The sequence below is a fragment of the Microtus ochrogaster genome, chromosome 10 (genome assembly GCF_000317375.1).
Source record: "Microtus ochrogaster isolate Prairie Vole_2 chromosome 10, MicOch1.0, whole genome shotgun sequence".
NCBI lineage: Eukaryota > Metazoa > Chordata > Mammalia > Rodentia > Cricetidae > Microtus > Microtus ochrogaster.
The window spans coordinates 21,858,140-21,878,061 of record NC_022016.1 but is presented as its reverse complement, the minus strand read 5'-3'; the positions used below and the strand labels follow the sequence as shown (position 1 = coordinate 21,878,061).

Below are 19,922 nucleotides of genomic sequence, written 5' to 3'. Positions count from 1 at the left end.
TTCCAGTAGTGTGCTAGATCTCTCTCTCTCTCTCTCTCTCTCTCTCTCTCTCTCTCTCTCTCTCTCTCTCTCTCTCTAAATGGCAGCTTACTGGATAGGGACATCCAAGTTTAAGACCAATCCATGTTGCAGAGACCTGATGGGACCAGCAGAGTCTGGGATCAATATGAGCTATGCTCTACACACCTAGGAAGCCAGGATGTGAACTTGAACTTGACTGGAGCTGATGTGAAGCAAAATCCTTGGAGCCCAGCTGGCAGAATGCCTCCATTCCAGGCACTGACAGGGAAAGCATTCAGAAGAAACGTCCAAGACAAAAAAAAAAAAAAAAGTCTGGAAAAAAACTGGAGGTTGTTAAACCAGACAAAGAGAAGCCTCAAGACAACACAGTGTCTTCTTCATATTTAAGGGTTCATTGGCAGTCAAGGACCAGCTGTTGGTTGAACTGTGGCCTTCCCAGACTTATATATTGAAGCCCTGACCTCCCAGCCTCTCAGAATATGACCTTATTTGGAAATAGAGTCATTGTAAATATAATCAGTTAAGATGAAATCATACTAAAGTAGGGTGGACCACTAACACGATATGACTTGTCCTTGTAAAAAGAGGAATGTTGGAGACAGACGAGCACATAGGGGAGAGCCCAGTGAAGATGCAAGTGAACATAGGTGCCCAAGGAATATCAATGACTGCTAGGGAACCTTATCATCAGCAGAGGGAAAGGGTGGAACAGTTCTCCTTGGCAGCTCACTGGCCCTTTGACCTCTACCGTCCAGAACTGCAAGGCATAAATTTCCCATTGTTTATGCAGCCCAGACTGTGGGACTTCATTATGGAATTTTGGTTAACCAGTGCTGGGGCTGAAGTCCGTCTGCTAGACATTGGATCCCCTGGCTGTGTGGGCTGCAGAGGCAGCTTCCTCGCCAGGCAGACGTGAAGACCTCTCCAGTAACTCAGACCTGAGGGCTGAACCCCCTTTTCGTGCAGCGTTCTCCCTAGACTGGAGGATGTGTAAATGGAAACGCGATGAACCACCTGCTGGGGAGTGGAAAGTCCTACCTTGAGAACCAGGTGGAGGTTGGAGAACCTGAGATTTCCTCTAGTTAGGAAAAGAATAACAATATAAAGCCTAAAATGTTAAATTGGAGGTTGTTCAACTCTTGGAAAGAACAGAATGTCAAGAACACATAGAAAGAGAGAGTAAAAGGTAATTCCATGTGAAGAAAAAGTGTACGTGTGTACTTTAGTGCTTAGCACAGATCTGGCTCCTCAGCAATTTTTTCTATGCTGGGTGGAGTGCCACTGGGTATCGGCATTGTGCTGGGTCCCAGCCTTCAACAGGCTCCTTTTATCTAACTGAGATCCTCCGCTCAGCATTTCCCCACTTCTGGCAACTGTACCTTCCTCTCCACATTTGACTATTTTAGAGTCTGTACATAAGCCAGTTCAAAGAACCCTTGTCCTTATGTACTTAGATTATTTTATTTATGTATTGTCCCCGTGCTGTCATTTACAAGATTTTCTTCTATTTTAAAACTGAGCAGTGTTCCAGTGTGTGTGTGTGTGTGTGTGTGTGTGTGTGTGTGTGTGTGTGTGTGTGTTTCTAGGTAGGGATAGAACATGCATGGGACCTGGGGCATGGCAGGCAAGGACTCTCTACCTGTGTCCTCCTTCTAGCATTTATTTTGAGTCAGAGGCTCATGAAGTTGCATAGGATGGCTTTGAACTCACACTATACCCTAAGTGCTCTGAACTTTAGATGCTTCTCCCTCTGCCTTCCCAGTGGGTGAAATGACAGCCCAGCACCACCAGGCTCAGTTCTGTCAAACCTCCACCTATAGATGGTGTAAATGGACACAAGTGTACTTGGCATCTTGGATGTTGTAAACAGAGCTGCAGTGAACATTAGCGCACAGGTGTCTCTTGATTTCAGATCTGGGGAGTCAGGAAGAAGTACTGTGAGCGAATTACTTAAGGAGCCTAATGGATGAAATAAGGAAGAACGATGTTGACAAAGGGAATTGTAGTAAAGATACATTCAAAGTGGCATGGCCAGATAGAAATGTTTCCTACAGAGGCAAAACCCACAACTTCATGGAAAGATGTTTCCTATCCTGCCTCCTGAGATGTGTAGTGTACCTCCAACCTGCCCTCACAGCTTCACAGAAGGACAGCCTCACTAAAGAAAGTGTCTAGCACCTGGTTAGCATTCACTAAGGGGACACTACTTCAATCAGCGATTATTTTTCCCAGAGCAAAAACAACAGGTAATACACACACACACACACACACACACACACACACACACACACACACACGAGAGAGACAGAGAGAGACAGAGAGAGGAGTCACAGTTTCAAAGGAAACTTAGATTCCATATTATAATGATCTTTTCTAAACATTTAAAGCTTTGTTTCTATTATATTGTCTTGCTCAGTTTTCCTTCATTTTGACCAATTTCCTGAGAAAATAGACTTAAAGAGAACAAGATTTATTTGTGCTCATGGTTTGAGAGATTTCAGTCCATAGTTCCTTGACTCTAGGCCTAGGAGGGCACAGAACATCCAGGGCAAGGACTCCATTGCAGAGGTCACTCCACAGTAACTGAGAGAAAATAGAGACAAGAAGGGGCAGAGGTCAAGCACTCACACTTGAAGGACACACCTGCAATGTCTGACTTCCTCCCAATAGGCCACACCTCTTAGAAGTTCTAGTCTTCCCAGGACTGCCACAAGCTGGCGACCAGCCCTTCAGCAGAGCCGTTGGGAGACATTCCTGGTCCAAAGCAGAGTGCTTCTCTAGGTAACTGGTGATCATGGCTTGTGACTCCATCCCCTATATGCTCAAGTAGAAGAATGGGTTCCAGCCCTTCAATGGGCAGCCAGCTCATCTGAAAGTCCAGGCTGGAGGCTTGACACTTCAGCCTTAAATTAAACTCTATTGATTCATACATGTGGGAATTCGACAAAGGACATTTGGGTCATAGCCCTATGGCTAAGGTTTTCTCTAATACATGACTGAATAAGAACTGAAGTTAGGCTCTCTCTCTCTCTCTCTCTCTCTCTCTCTCTCTCTCTCTCTCTCTCTCTCTCTTTCTCTCTCTCTCTCTCTCTCGGACACAGAAGGTTTCCTGGCACAGCACAATTCTGTGGCCTTGTCTGAAGCCCCCCATCCTTCTCTGGTAGACAAAGAGGTAACAGCGTCACTTCCCCCTGTATTCGTGAGAGCGTGACCCCCATTTTACCCCTCGATAAATAAGCCTTCCTCACAGACATCCGTGGGTTTCTCACATCTGTAAAATGGGATTGCCGCAGCTACCAGATCAAGCTGGGGAGCTGGCCGCCTGGAACTGAACTGCTGGGAATGTTGGGAGGTCTGTGCACGTGCGTGTCTCTTCACACTTTAAAGCTTCGGGTTGGCGGTCAGAGGTGCCCGCTCCGCCCCCATAGTGTACTCAGGGAAGCAAAAGTCAATTCATCTTGACAGAGCCAGTCAAAATAAGGAACAACGGATGAAATTAAGGTAGATGGGGCTTTAAGGGAAGGGAAACCTTGTCTTCAGCAGGATCATCCAGGTAACGAAGCAGTCCCTAAGGAAACTCAGAGGGGCCCACCAGAGAAAGAAACACAGAAATGACCAGTTCTGCCCAAAGCAAGGTGAACACCTAGAGAGGCTAAACCCTCCTGCCTTCTCTTTCCTCTTTTAATTTTATCCTTTTCCCAAGGCTGCTCCCTGCTCTTTCTCTGAAGGTCTAGTCTGATCCTAGTGTGGTTTGCATTGGCCCACAGTTATCCCCTCTGGTGACAAAGTGGTGTCTCACAAAGGCATGTGCCATCCCCCCTCAGCGCCTTGCTGTCCCCCTGCTCCTGGTCTCCACCACCAAGCCTGACTCCTCCACGTGGTGAAAGCCTCCTCATTAGGCATGCTCTGAGCTGGCCAGCACATCAAAATGCAGGGCATGCCTTAGGCTCCCTGGGAAGCTGCCGCATTCCGCATGAAATATGAAGGCAGCATCCAGCCCAAGGGAGAGCCAGGGTGGGTTTAGTGGTATAGCGGCAAAGGTGGCTCCTGGGAGGAGGTTCTGTGGGGCAGAGAGATAAAACAGGCCCCCACCACATATTTTAGAGGCATCTTCTGAGGGGGAGAAGGAAGCAGGGAGGGGCATCTGGCTTCTGTATCCCTATCTGCCGGGCAGCTCCTGACACTTGCTTCTGCGATGCATTCTTTCTGCATATGCTCACAAGCTATCTGCGATTATGGTGATGTGCCCTTTTGAGATAGGCAGCCAGCATCCTCTCCCGCTGCGCTCATCACTGATGCCTGAGTTTCTCTTTGGGGACCACCTGAAATCACAGGACCCGTCCGTGTGGATTTCAGAGTACCTGACAGTAAGAAGCATAATAAAAAGTAATGATTGTCCAGCAAGCCCGGGGGATGTTTGCTGTACACTACCTTGGCTCTGTTGAGGTTAAGCATGCTTAATAAGAGGTGGCCTCAGATGGCCCAGAGCCTGTCCTCATCGCTCCAGGATCTCCGAGGTTTTTGTCCAAGGCTCTGTAAAGATATCCTAAGGTAAGGAAGAAAATCCATTCATTTCCTTCACAGTCATGGCACGCCTACTCAGTGTCTTGGGTGTACTATGGGGGAAATGTTCTTTGCATACATCCCTGGGTGCAATTATACAGTTTTGTAGCAGGAGCTGTGTTCAGAACTCTACCTAGAAAGCAAAGCTTTACTGTATTTGTCTTTTTTGGTTAAAGCATTGTCACAGAGCAGGTACTCAACAAATGGTAAGAGTTCCTTAGCAACCCACACATCCAAGTCTTTAAGAAGCAAGGATGCTGGTCTCTCCAAACACAGAATTTCAGAAGAACCCCTCCCCCCTTTCTCAAATCTATACATGTATAGATGTTTTCTTTCGCCATAAAAAGACTTCTGGCTATGATCTCCCTGGTCACCTTTGAGTTCAATTCTGGCTCCTGGAAGCCTCCTGAAGCTGGGATGAGAAGGGCAGGTGCCAAGACCTACAGGGTTGTCCTGATCGCCCTTCCCTCCCTGCGATGGAATTGCTCGGCATGCCTTGCATGTCGCATAGATGTGAGGGTTTCTTTAGTGAACTCCACACTGTCTCCCTGGAAACAGATTTGTCATCTGTTGCTGTCCACTACCTGCTTTCAGGAGATGCCTTCATGGGGCGGCAGGGCCTCCTGTTGTACTGCTGGTTGAAGCACGGTGTGCTTGTCATATGTTACCTTCAGTAAATAGAATTCTATGTCATGGCACTCTTGTTTCTTACTACCCTATCTACCTTCAAGGCTCTTCGTTCAGGATGCTAACAGCTGTTCATTTCTTTACACGTAAGGAAAGGGGGTTTTCTAAATGCCTCTTTGAACACAATGGTCGTCTTGCCCGCATCTCCTGCTTGCTTTGTGAACAGCTGTGTTTAAGCCACATGCTCGGGGTGGATGCATCGTTCCTGCTCACAAATCTGGAGAGAGAAGGAATCCTTCTTATCCCTGAATGCCATAGTTCCCACTGGTGGGGGATCTAACAGCCATGCTATGCCATGTCAAGAGCTCACGCCAGCGTTTCAGCAGACCTGGGGAGGTTCCTTGGCTCTCACTCAGCTCTGCCGGCCAGCTCTAAATTCTAGGTGGCTTGTTTTATACAAATGGGGCTGGACATCCAGAAGGCCAGTGAAAAGAAGTGGGGGGGGAGAGAGATTTTGCCGACATACTGCTCATGATTTTGCACACCCCTGGCTGATAAGTCGAGACTCTGGGGCTCAGAGTGGTCCACCTAGCACTTACCCAGCACTTGAGGCATCTAACTGACAGAGTGGGCCTGTCTAACTGAGTGTGCATGAGTTTTCTCCTTCTGCTGAGCTGCCTCCTGGGGCCGTGTTCCGATTTTGCTTTGTGTGGTCTAGACCACTCAGCAGCTCTTTGACCACACAGTGAGTTCAAAGGTGACAGTACTCTCGTCATTTCATACTAACATGAGGAGGGCCTGCTAGAGACCACAGCGTTCATTTGGTGAGAAAATTGCTCTACATAGAGATACACAGAAACGAGGAAAGTTGAGAGTCCAGTGTCCTTCCTCCACAGCCCACCCAGCCTCTGGGGCTAGAATGGGGCTGGGAAAGGCACTGTGTTCCTAAACAAGCAGGAAGCCTCTGGCTGGGTGACAGCTCTTGACCCACCTCATTCTTGTTCTGCAGGTGTTGGAAAAAAGATGCGGGGAAGGGTGGAAAATGCAGCACTGTGCATGCATGAGGGTGTACATGTGTTTATGTGTGGTCCTTGGAGCAAGGGCTGGGAAGGGACCAGTCTGCAAAACAACATTAAGAAACCGAAACATTTTCCACTAAGAAATAGAATTACTGCCCGTGGAATTCTTATCCAGCCTGAGAAGTGAGTGGTAACCCCTCCTTTTCATTAGTTAAACAAAGAGGGTTATTTTTTCAAATGAAAACTTTCTGCATGGAAAACAATCGAATTCCCGGGGCTTTGTTTAGAAGTGAGATTCTCGTTGCTCCAATAAACGTGTCCACGTGGATGCTCAGCTGCGCAGGGCAGTGGTGGTACCCTAATCAAAGATATAGCAGGCCTGGCTAGTGGGGCACAAAGGACTTAGCTTCAGGCTCCTCAAAACCATCCCAGGTAGAAAGGCCAACAGAGAGAATAAACCATGACCTGGAAAGAATTTGGTTATCCTGCAGAGAGAAAAAAAGAATGTGAAAATACAAATAGTTTCTGTAAGTTCATTCAACGATCCCTTTTCTTCCCCCAATGAAAGGATCTTCTGGTTGGAAATCTGCACATTTAAGCCCTGCCTGACTCAGTAGGGTGTATTTCACCCAAACTTCTGGCCTGCAGAGTTCTCCCAAACAAAACGCTGCTTCCCTTCAGAGCTATGGGGTAATCCCGCATGTTTCTCTTGAGGTATCTTCTTCAATAAAGTCCCTGACTTGCACCCATAGAAGAGCAGCTAAGGCGGTAAATAAAGATGGCAACTCCATCACTTAGAAGTATGTCCTGAGCTTTCCCTGGGCCTCTGCTTGCCCACCTGCAGAGTAAGAGTAATAGGACCCACAGTGCAGAATTGACATGGAGATTAAATGCCACAGTGCTTACTTACAAAGCCCTCAGTCCCCGTTCTGAAGAGAGGTAGAGCTTGATTGAGCTGTGGCCATTGTTACCAAGTTAAAGGAACCTGGCATGTGTTCATAGGCTGAACCTTTTTAAATTAATAAATAACATTCTTTGAGGTTTCCACTTTCTCCATCTCGCTTGCAGAGAGCATGTTGTTTAAAAAAATAAGAAGCAGGCACAGAATAGGAGCTCTTCAGTCGGAGCTTCCTTCACTAATCGTCCTGTGAACGACTCAGGGAGTGCTCTATTTAAGTTGGCTGGCCCCTTGGTTTTGCCGTGAGTAATACGCTGGGCTTAGTTTCAAACTCCACACAGCCAAGATCACTGGATACTCGAGCTTCCCCGAACTGAGTTGATACAGCTGCTCTGCCTCTGGTCACTGGTGAGTTGTCCCTGAGGAGTCCAAAGGGTCTTTACATAAACAGGTCAATGTGCCCGGGCCAAGGCAATCAGCAAGGACATGGATCCTACAGAGTGGCACCCGTGGGAGGCAGGGCTAGGAGACCTGGTGAACTTGAGGGGGAAGTCAGGGAGTGCTCAGACAGACAGAAGATGCCAGACAATGTGCAGAGGGAGGCCTCCACGGGGCTTAAGGAGAGCAGCGCTGCCTGAAGCATCCTGTAGTTAGGGAGTGCAGAAGGTGAGCAGTCCTGATTACTATGGTGCTACCACAACAGCAAATGGAAGGCCTTGCAGACTTGCAAGCGAGGACTTCTGACATCAATGAGATGAGACAAGGGACGCTTGCCTCTCAAAGCACCGAGTATGACTTTCTTTTAAACACATGCTCCATTACAAATAAAACTGTATAAACCAAGTTCACTTTAGACATACCTCCCTCCCCTGAAACGTAGCCCTGGAATGAAACAAGGCTTGCCTAAAACCATTTGAGAACGTAGTCTGTGGAATGAAGGACAACGTGCGTGGGCAAATGGAGCAGGTTAATTTGAGGCCAATGTATCCTCGGTGACAGGCGGGCTGGCTCACAGGTCCAGGAGGCTAATGACTTCAGAGTGCTCACTTTCCAGCTAGGAAATGTCTCTTTGGCTTCTGAGGTAGCAACACTCTTACCTTAAAAGGTTTGGATTGATGATCAGGGCCTAATAAAAGTGGATTCCCAAGTCTGTTGGGAACAACAATCATTTCAAAAGTGAAAGATAATGAAGATGTTCTAGGAGCAATATGATTATGAGTATACATTATAAATGATAATTACAGTTCACCATCCTGGCCTTCACAGTCTCCCAACATTACAACCTACTACTGGGAGGTTCATCTTCTCTGTGTCCTTTTGAAGGAAAATTAGTTACACTATAGATTTTCCCCTTTGGTCTGAGTTGTGGTCATTTTTGCTTTCTGATTCTCCATCTCCAAAAGATAAGTATATCATGGGGACCAGGGTTTGGATATGATCTCAAATCAGGGAGCTTCTGAATATACTTGGCACCTGAATTATAGGTGGCTGGGCAGTTTACTTGGTCATCTTAATACTGTGCTAGCGCTGAAACACGCAATGTTGTCACAGATATAAAACTCAGATCTATAGATACATTTAAAGGATCAAATATCACAAAGCAACTTTGTCTCAGAAATGCAAGGCTGGTTCAACACAGAAATTAGTCAATAAAATTCAACAGAGTGACAGAATAAAGAAGAAAAATCATGATCATCTCAAAAAACAAAGCAAAATATTTGATAAAACTTTGTTCATATTCGTAATTTAAAATAAATTATATAGTATTTTAAAATTAAATAACTCAGTATAAATAAATTTAGCCAACTTTATGTACTTATTATCTAAAAATGCAAACATTGCAGAGAACATTTTTCAAGATGTAAGCAATTTACTATGTAAATTGTATTGGGAAAGCATACATCGTAAAGATATTAATGATTTTCAAATTGATCTATTTCTTCACAGTAATATCCACTAGAATCCTGTCATGTTCCTCCTCCCTCCTTCCCTTCTTATCACCCCTTCCCTTCCTTTTTTGTTTCCTTTTCTTTTCTATTCATGAAAATTAGCAAGCTAATTCTAAGCTTTATATGAAATGCAAAAGATACAACATAGTCGAGACAAAACCTAAGGAGAAGGAAGGTGAGAGTTCAAAGTTCAATGGTCCAAGCCGGGCGGTGGTGGTGCAATTCTTTAATCCCAGCACTCGGGAGGCAGAGGCAGGCGAATCTCTGGGAGTTCGAGGCCAGCCTGGTCTACAAGAGCTAGTTCCAGGACAGTCATCAAAGGCTACAGAGAAACCCTGTCTGGAAAAACAAACACAAAAACAACAACAAAAAACCAACAACAAAGTTCAGTGGTCCTTAAGGCATTGTGGGGCTGGTGTCCTAAGAGACACCGGGGCCATAGGACAGAGCTGAGAGCTCAGCATCAGGGCAGATGTCCTGTATCTGCTGCACAAGGACGTACTGAGGGTGGTGTTCAAAGAACGGTCTTTTAAAGAAATGGTTCAGTTATTTGAATTCCCAAAAGAAAAAATTAATTTGGTCCTATCTTATACTATTTTTTAAATGTTGCTTACAAATGGATTTTAGACATGATAGGAAAAGTTTAATAATAAAGTTTGTATAACATGAATAGAACAACAGCCTCATGACCTTAGGGTGGGTCAATCAAAAAAAGGTATAAAACTCACTAACCATAAAATGAAGCACTAAGAAATTAGTCTTCTTGAAATTAATAAAATTTCATTAAAAAAAACTAAACCAACTATATGGTTAAGAAACTTAGAAGGAGTAGGAGCTATACTTATATGCAATTAAGGGTAAGTATTTAGAATTCAGTTAGAGATTGCCTTGGCAGTAATAGATTCTCCTCTAGGTTCCATGGCCTCTCTAGCCACAGGCAGTGGATAGGTTTATAGTTAGAGGCATCAATTCCTTCCTCTTGAGTGGGCATTAAGTCCGATTAGCCACTGATTGGTTACATTTGGGATATAAATGCCACTATTGTGTATTTGGGAATATTCTACCATGCTGGTCATTGTTGTGTTCATAGACATCTCAGCTGGGTAGAACTATCGATTCTTTCCTTCCATGGCAGCTTCCAGGATCCTTCCAGTACTTCCAGACGTGGTCCTTAGTAAAGAGACCTCCAGGTCAGATTCAGATCAGTTACCCAAAACATTGTGTCCTAAGTGTGTGTTGTCTTTAGCAATAGCCTAACATTCTCTTCTGGAAGACTGTGAGAGCAATGGCAGGAACCTGTACTGTTCTGGGAAGTCTCTTGCACTCTTCTGGCCAACAACTAGAAAGGTTTCCCATGCCTGGCACTGAGATTTTGTTAGATAAATCTATGGTTTTGGGGGTAGCATTGTCATCCTTACTGGTATAAAGCTTTAACTAATATATATTATATAATAATATATTCATTATTAATAAACATGTTAAGATATTATATTATTAACAAATATATTAATATAATGTTTTAATATAATAATTAGTGTACTAGTTAAAGTTACAATATGTATAAATAATATTTTGTATATGTATGTGTATGTATGCATATATTAATTTTAAGTAGCCATAAAGTAATATAATTCCTAATGGACTTTTCAAACATCCTTAGTGCTATTACCTCCCCTTCCCTGTCTTTCTCTTTTGCCCTTCCTCCCCACTCTTCCCTCCCCTGGTAAGACTCAACCACTCGTCTTCCTATTTACCTTCCATAGCAACAATTGTGCCTTCCATAGCAACAGTGTCCTGCTATCACCCCTTCCCGTGCTCCTGTATCTCATGTCACTCATGTCACTTTCCTGGTATCTGTGGCTACTTCATGTTATCTACTTACATCTACAGATTCACAAATAAGAGAAAACATGAACGTAACACTGGTCAAAAGGCAGAGACCAGTTGATTGTAGGGTACCTTCCCCCCATTAATGCATTTACAACAGAACCGCCATAGGTAAGGCTCAGAGAACATCACAGAAGAAGAGGTGGAAAGATTGTTAAGAGTGGGAGGATGGGGTTATCTATTGCAAGGTAGTCAGAGAGAGAGAGAGAGAGAGAGAGAGAGAGAGAGGATTTGACATTAAGCATGGGGATTAGGAAGAGAGGGTGGATCCAGGAGAAGCTAGTCGGGGAGACTAGGGGTGAATGTGGAATTCTCAAAGTATTTGAAGTTCTCAAAGAATTAATGAAAATATTGTTTAAAAAAATAAAAAGCAAGAAGGAGAAGTGTATGATAATGTGTATATTCTAGTGCTGGGATGATAGCTCGCTAGGTAAGGCGCTTGCTAAGTGTGAGGAGTAGGGTTTGGAGCCCCGGAACTCAGGTAAAATCCAGGAGAGCTCCAAGTTTGCAGACGCCACGCCTCCAGAAGAGACTGTGGAATGTTCATTCAGTCCTAAGTGGACATTTATATCATACCCCAGCTCTGGAGGCTCATAGATCATTCCAGAAGAGGGAGAGGAAAGAGTACGAGGGCCAGAAGTGTGAGTGACTACGGTGAGCAAGTGTTCTCCGAATTCGATAGGGCCGTCACAGACGTGAACTCACAGTGATTGTGACAGCTGGCACAAGGCCTGTGCAAGCTCAAACCAGACAAAATCCCTGCATGGAGAGGGATGGTGGAACAAAATGCCATCCCTAGCTGAGGAGGTATTGGCAATGGACAATTGCTAGAGGAGGAGGGCAAATTTTCCTTTTGGGAGTGACTGCTGGTAGGTGAGCCAAGCTTCAGGGTAGGACCCACACTCAGAAGTATTTGGATAATGCAAACCACAATCAATGGGTTCAGGAAAAAAAATTACACAGTTGGGTGTGTAGGGAGGGGGATTAGATTTAGAAACAGTGGGGTTGGGATGTGAATATGATCAAATACAAATTTTCAAAGAATTAATAAAAAAATATACTATTTTCAAAAAGAGATAAACTGCCTCAATATATAAGGTGGGAGAAATTGAGGAAGACACCTGACACAAACCCTGCAGCTGCACACACATGCACCCTGCAGCTACACATGCATGCACATTGCACTTGCACAAACACACATATAACACTCTTTTGTAAGCATACAAACATGTCTTATGTCTGGAATATTTAAGATCTCCTATATAAAGCAAAAATAGATAATACATTAATAATGGACAAAATAATTGAATCGTCTCTTCACAAAATAAAATAGCTCAATTTATTTCTTTAAAAAAACCTTTGGAAAATAGGCAAATTCATCAGTCCAAACTTAAGTCACCATTCAGTTGAAGCCACTTGCTATAAATCGGAGGTAAATTGACAATACTGAGGATGTGGACAGCAGGGAGCCCTCACAGTTAGTGTGAAGGTTGCCAGGTGCATCAGCTTTGAGAGAGACTCTGTGGTGTGTACTGAAGCTAACATATGTACACCATATGACTCAGCCATTCCCCTAGGAACAGAACCACAGAAATGCATGCAGACAGCAAAAGATATACACAAGAATATTCATAGCAATGCCATCTTTACTAGCAAAAGACTGGAAGCCTATAAATGCCTATTTACACTACAGTTCTATAAACTACATATGGAAACATGGAGTGTTCTAAATCAGTGAGAATAAACAAATTTCCTCTTCCTGTCTAATACAAATACAAATCATAAATATAATATTAAATGAGTGGAGGACGCAATAAAAATATTTTATGACCTTAAGTGCCCTTCAAAAAAAGTGGGGGAGAGAAAACAAGTCCATGATGAGAGATATCTAAAGGGGGCCTTCTTCTGGAGAATGACGTTGGGGAACACAGCTCTGCGTTGAAGGCCCTATCTCATGACCAGATTGGAGTGGTGGACAAGTGAGTGGGTTCACACAAAGTCTATCAAACTATAAACTAAGTAGGAAACTGTACCCAAGTTACACTTAAAATGTAAAGCTTACACACTAGACTAGCAATGCTCTTGTGCTAGAGGACCTGTGCAAACTCCCCTGGGAGCCTGGGTTCAGTTCTGCAGGGTGCTGTGTCTTAGTAGTGCCAGGGCTGACTGCCCTCGGCTTTGACTGTTGACCCGGCGCCTCTGCTCTCCCTTTCTACTCTCTGCTTTCATTGTGAATGATGAGTCTTGGTCCCACCCCTTCCTCTGGTTGCTTTGCCCTTAGACTTGGTTTCTTCTCTCCAGCACCTCACTAAAAAGGCTCTCATATTGGGTTAATTCTATTTTTTCCTAAAATAATTTGCTTAATGGCCTGATTGAATTTTATTGTTTATTTTTCACTCTTTTCTTTAACCTATTGCTGTATAATAAAATGTCCATTATGACTAATAGTTTCATCATTACTAGTCAATGGTTTGGTCTGCCATCCTTGTTTTCCTCCCCAACTGACAGCTTTAAAAAAATCCTCCCCAAATATCAAGATATAAGAAGGAATCAAGTAAATAGAATAGAATCACTCAAAATATTATTTATTCTTAATTTTGCCTGTTTTTTATCACTTTCTCAACTTTTTTCTTTCTTCTTTCTTTCTTTCTTTCTTTCTTTCTTTCTTTCTTTATTTTTATTGAAAAAATTTCTGCCCCCTCCCCGCCTCCCATTTCCCTCCCCCTCCCCCATTCTTTTCCCCTTCCCCCCCTCTTCTGAAGAGCAGTCCGAATTCCCTGCCCTGTGGGAAGTCCAAGGTCCTCCCCCCTCCATCCAGGTCCAGGAAGGTGAGCATCCAAACAGGCTAGGCTCCCACAAAGCCAGTTCATGCAGTAGGATCAAAACCCAGTGCCATTGTCCTTGATATTTGAAGCCCATTATGAAAATATTAATATTAAGAAATTATGGTATTTATACTAATATAAAATCCTTCCTCAATGTAATTCTATTTACTGAGTCTCCATAGTAATAAAGATAAAATAAATGTTTTTATTTATTAGAGGTCTTATACGGCTATCTTTTAGTCATATGGGCTATATGTTGGAAAGTAGGAATCTGTATCATTGGAATTTGTGTTTACATTTTAAATATTAAATGTATATTAGCTAAATAAAACACTATTTTATACAAAAAAAATCCTCCCCTACGACTTTCTGCTGAACACAGTGAGGGCGGGGCTGCAGAGTGGGCTAAGCTGCAGAGTGGGTGGGGCTGTGGAGTGGGAGGGGCTGCGGAGTGGGCGGGGCTGGATAATGGGAGCCTTTTCTTGTTCTCTGTCCTCCAGTTTCAGAGAAGAACCAAATGATCAAACAGGCAAGGAGAAGAGGATTCAAAATCGATTACTAAACTACATGTAACTTCCCACTTGCCCAAAGTGGTTAAACAGACAGCTTCCCTTGAAGCTTTAGCAAAGCTATCTGACCTGGGTCCGCTTACAGAACTATTTGCCCTTTGCTTTTAGTTGATTATTTTTAAAAATAAATCTTCTAGTCCTCAACTGGAGATGCTGAAGAAACCAGAGAGTTTGTACCTTTTTTTTTTCTTTCCATATGAAGGTTTTGGCCAGGAGTTTTTCAAGCACTGGAATAAATTTTTAATTTGGACTTTGATTTTCAGACAAGCCCAGCTCATGTTCTCTTGGGTCTCCTTCCCAAAGACCAGACATCAAACAGGCACTGCTCGCTGTCTTAGTCGAAGCGGCAGAAAGGCTCACAGCCACACACCATGAACAGAAACTGCTTCCCATCCTGCCTGCCTGGGCTGCACCCTGCCTGCTACCTCGAGCTCACCAACGTGTCCGCTCTGTGAACCCAGAGCAGAGTTCTTTCACCAGGAATGAATGGTGTGGGTTATGATGCAGACAGTGTTGGGAACACTGTGAATAGTCCACCTGGGGACCCTGTGTGGAGCATCTCAGAGACAACACAGAGAATACTTACCTGGCCCGGGAGCGTCCATGAGCACAAAGGTGGCTTCCCCAGAGCCAGGCTTATCCACTGCCCTTCCGAGGATGCGCTGACCCCTGCTACTTCCGCAAATTTGGGAAACTCAACTGCATGGTTTGTGGTAGTGGGGGGTGCGAACGCAAAAAAAAGCGTAGAATCACAAAGAGGAAAAAGCAAACAGATGCTGCAAGTTACGTTGTTTGGCTTTGATTGTTCTTTCTTTCTTTCTTTCTTTCTTTCTTCGTTTCTTTCTTTTTTTCCTTTTCTAAGACTCTCCTTCCCAATTTGGGTTGTAGAGGGCACCCATATGCTTACTGTAAATAACACCCCAAAGTGTAACTCTTACCTTCACTTTCTCAAACTCAACTGGCAAAATGGAGAGCAGGAAGGAAGGAAAACTGAGGAAAGGATTTGCTGTGTACAAAATGGTTCATTTCCCTTCACAGCCATAGATGAGAGATGGGAGAGGACAGAGACTCAATCCCAGCAGCCCCTGGAAAAGTGACCACCCAGGCAGCTACAATCATTTCCTGTCGATTGTTACCTGAAATAACCAGTGGTGGAAACAGCATCCAATGTCATTTGGGGACTGTCTGGCACACTTGTGTCCCATAATGAGATACAAATGATTTTTTTACGCGGTACTGACAGTCCTCAGAAGAAATCATTTCTATTCTTATTTCGAGTCACTTAATGTAATTGCCCTGAGCCCGAAAGGGGGAGTTGACTATTGGTCACCCAAGGTCTAGGACAATTCCCCCAGATACTCATGAGAATAAACTGTAGTTCTGACTAAATTTATGACTCTTCTCTAAGACTGAGAGGCAACTATCCATCACCCCTCTGAGGAATCTACATGGCAAACTCCCCGAGTGCACTTAGAAAGCCTTCCCAGAATTCTCTACCTTCAACCTTGGCCTTGACTCCGAAGTGGCCTCTTGCAAAGAGAGAAGTGGTTTTGGTGTGATAGGCAGGGTTCTTGTCCATTGGCTGCTGCCCCAGGGCCCTGATCCTTGGGTTTCAGGTGAGACAGAAGGGGACTATGTGCCTCCTTCATGCAGCGCTTAAGGACTAAATAGAGCCCGGCACACACGCACCTCCATTGTTGTTCAAGAATAACAGAAGTAAATAAGGAAGACCGAGTTGAGGAGGCCTCAAGAGAGGACAATATACCAACACCCAGGTCTAATGGGGAGCAGGGTCGAGAGAGAGGGCCAGGACAGGGACTGTGTCCTGCTTCCCTTTTAGGCAAGAGGCCAGACATGTCTGTGGTTGGCTGGGCCTATGCAGGAGGAATCCTTGGACATGGGCCCGCAGCTTAACCCTCACTCCTAGTGGGTGACAAAAACGAGGTGACTATTTGTTTTTTTGGAAACGACCTCCACGAGGCTCCAAAGACCAAGCTGCAGTCTGCAAGGCACGCGGCAGGCTTTCCTCTGGGTGTGAGAGGATTTCCTTGGTTTGGTGGGATTCGTTTGTTTTTTGAAGGGGCCTGTTTATTTTCTCTTCCTTTAATGTTATGATTTTTTTTAGACTCACGAGGAGGAGGATACATAACGCTCAGCCGAATCTGCAATCTCCTATTTTGTCAGCTGCTTGTGCTGATTAGAAGTTCAATAAAGAGCCTGCGATAAAACAGGGCTGTGTTCAAAGGACCTTGTTATGTTTTTAAAAGACTGGGCTGGGCAGAAAAGATGGAGCATATAAGCAGGCTGCCTTGATATGTTCCTCTTCTTCCGGGTCAGAAAGGAAGAGGACAGAGAGAAACCTTTCGCCCTTTCTGGAACCCGTGCGACCCTCAGCACATGCGTAACCAGTACCAGATAATAATGAGTGGAAACGAGAGTGAGCTGTTTACCAAGCTGCTGTGTGTAGATGCTGTGCTCCAATGCCCCGCCCCACTCCAGCTCTGATTGACAGGCTCTCTGTGAGGTATCAGCCTAACTCAGAGAGAGGGAGAGGAGGGCCTGAAGCAAGTGAGGTCATAGAGCTCCAGGAATTCCACACCCAGTGATTCCCCAAACTCACCCAAGATGCCATTCTAGCAAGAAGCCATTGAACTGCCAGGAACCCATTGCTTTAAAGAACAGGGATCACTCAGAGATCCCCAGAGAGGTGTCAGTGGTGCCCACCTGCTCCCCACCCCACCACCTCCTCCTTGCCCCCAGACAGATGCTTCCTGGCAGCCACCCGTCTCTTGACACTTACTCTAAAAGAGGCTGAGAAATGGCTGTATGTGAACATCAGGCTAGCCAAAGTCGCTGACTTTATGCAAAGCAGGCGAATGCAGTCAAAACACTCTCAGCAATCAATTCGAGTTGTTGGGTAAAGTTTTTTTTTCCATGTCCCATACATTATTGAACAGTTAATTTCGTCTTTGTGCCTGCAAGACATTCCAGCTCTCGGATGACAGCTTTATCCATTAAGGAGCAAGCGGTGACAGCCTTACAGCGAGAGCCTTGCCAAGCCAGCCTGCCGGGAGGCGTGCCTGCATCACCACCAAGAAATTCTGGGACACATCAACATCTTAATCAATATGCGAGAGTCAATTACTAGGGAAGTGTGGGCTTAAGCAGGAGCTGATGATGAGGTTCACGGGCAAATGGGGCTTGATCAATACACAGCAGAATCACACAGGTTCTGCCGTCACAACATTCCCACCCCTGCCCCCCACAACATCCAACCCCCAGTAGAAGGCCCGCATGCCCTCTGCCAGCATCTTTTCCAACCCACCAACCACCTACTCTACTGGAGCTTGCTCGGCTCATTTCCTTGATAAGTATATTGGGAATGGAGAAAGCAGGGTTTGGGGAACAATCAAAGGCAAATTTATTATGGGATACACAAGCCCAGTCCTTCTGATAGACTACCTGGAATGAAGACTTCCTCCCCTTGTGAATCTGAGATGGTATCCCCCCCCCCATCTGTCTATGTAAGAAGGAGCCTGGTGAAGAACGCTCATTGGTGTCTGTTGTGTTATCTTTTCCTTGGGAGATAAAACTGCATGCCCAATCATGCAAAGATAGACACCTAGGACAGACTGAAGCACAATTTTATCAAAGTTCAACTTGGTGGAACCAAGGAGTTTACTCGGGTTTTCTCAGAGGGCATGGGTGAGGTATTATTTACAGGAACATGAGGGACCCCCAAACAGCCACATCGCCACCAAGACACATCCCATCATGGATGGCTGCACTGAATGGCTGATGGGTCTCATGAAAGCTGTATTATGGAATCCCATTTTCAATAAATCCTTTACTTCTAGTAGATACTAGTAGCTCCCCTAAATTTCTTGAAGCTGGGGAAGATTCTGGGCAGCGCTGTCTTGACAACTGCTAGGGAATGTCAGCAGCCCCATTACCATTACCATAGACCTACCACAGTATTGTTCTGCTCCAGTTGCCATGACTACACAGGCAAAGTCCAAAACAGCATTGGGCTAGGTCCAGAAGAAAAGTCACTGTACACAATGCTTTGGTCTGCTTCCTCTTCCACGACCTCTGCAATTTCCTAACTGGCACCTGAACTCAAACATATCTCCTGAAACCTATGCTTGGTTGGCTGTCAATCAGATTACGTCCCAGGTGTCCTCAAAGACTATCTGTGTCATCCTGGATAATAAAATCCAAACTACATTTTGTATTTGCAAGACTTCCCATGGCGTGGCCCCATGAAGCTCATGATATTATTTGAGTTCTCTTCCTTAAGCACTAGTGTGCTTTTTATAACTTCATAATGCCCTTCCCTTCCTTGGTTACTTAGGGTCCCTGAAGCTGTCTCTAATTCCCTGGATAAGAGCTGATGATACCACAAAGTGTTGGGTTGAGGTTTGGGTCGGTTTACAAGATGGATGACTACATAACTGTATCATCATGAGATTATCTGTTCTACGACAACAGGCCTTGGAAAGTTGTTCATAAAGGAGTTGCTGCATATCTGGCCTCTCCCTTTATACTACTGAGGATATTGTCATCACTGTAATCTGGGTGGTCCCCTTGTCCTCCAGCTCTGTGGTGGCTCCAGCTCTCTTTACTGTTGTCCTGCTTCAACCTGCTTGCGGAATTCATACCCTGTAGGAAACCTTGAAAAGTAACCCATTTACACAATACTTTAGTGTGCAGGCAGACATCCCTGGAGATTTGGTGGGGGGACTAATCAGAGCCTGCCCCCATAGTTCTCATCTCTCTCCTGCTCTCTCACCTGGGGAAACTGGAGCTCCTCCTCACACTTCCCCCAAGCGGCCTCTACTTGGAGCACATTCTTCTGGTTCTTGCCTCAAGTAACCGTCTGCCTTGTCTGTTCCACAGCACAGCAACCGTCCATCCTCAGACAAAGGACTGAGAGAATAGAAAGGAGATGCATTACAGTTGGATGTCTACAGCTTCTTCCCCAACATCCGTTCCTTTGTGTACTTGATAGCCTTTAAGACACATAACAATAAATGCTGAAAAACCACCACAGAAACGGGAAATAGAAAGGCTGAAATAGAACAAAAACCAAAACACAAATCTACCTTTTCTCCAAGCATTGCAGGTGTGGGGAAAAGTTCTGGGGCAGAGTTGGAATTCAAGACTTAGAAGCCCTAGCACCCATTGTGGGCAGGTTCTCGTGGAGGAGGGACTCTCCAAGGATGGGTAGGGCCGCTTTTGAGGTAGAGGCAGGTCTAGGAAGAGAGAGAGGGCCATACTGGTTCATGATGAGCTAGGTGACTGACACATGGGATTAACAGGTAAGAGAGGGGATCAGGACTGAGGCACAAGGAGGACTGAGCTTGACCATGATGCTGATGCCCAGAACGATGAGAGAATTCATGCAGGAAGAACTATCACATTTCCCTAATACACTAACAAGGGTATTTGGACAGTGTATACTGGGGACAGTGGAGCTCCAGGCTGGAGTGAATCGTCTCTGAGTCTAAGGTCTCCTGCCTCAGGCATGTGGAAGCTGACAGAAGGCGCAGGCTGAATGGACC

General features: G+C 44.9%; 1 non-coding gene across 1 annotated transcript; it reads left to right on the top strand.

Annotated features, from left to right (window-relative positions):
• Nucleotides 1-14,936: 14,936 nt before the first annotated feature.
• Nucleotides 14,937-15,092, top strand: LOC113456681. The gene has a single exon (XR_003377441.1). It is a non-coding gene; the product is annotated as a U1 spliceosomal RNA (small nuclear RNA).
• The last annotated feature ends 4,830 nt before the right edge of the window (nucleotides 15,093-19,922 follow it).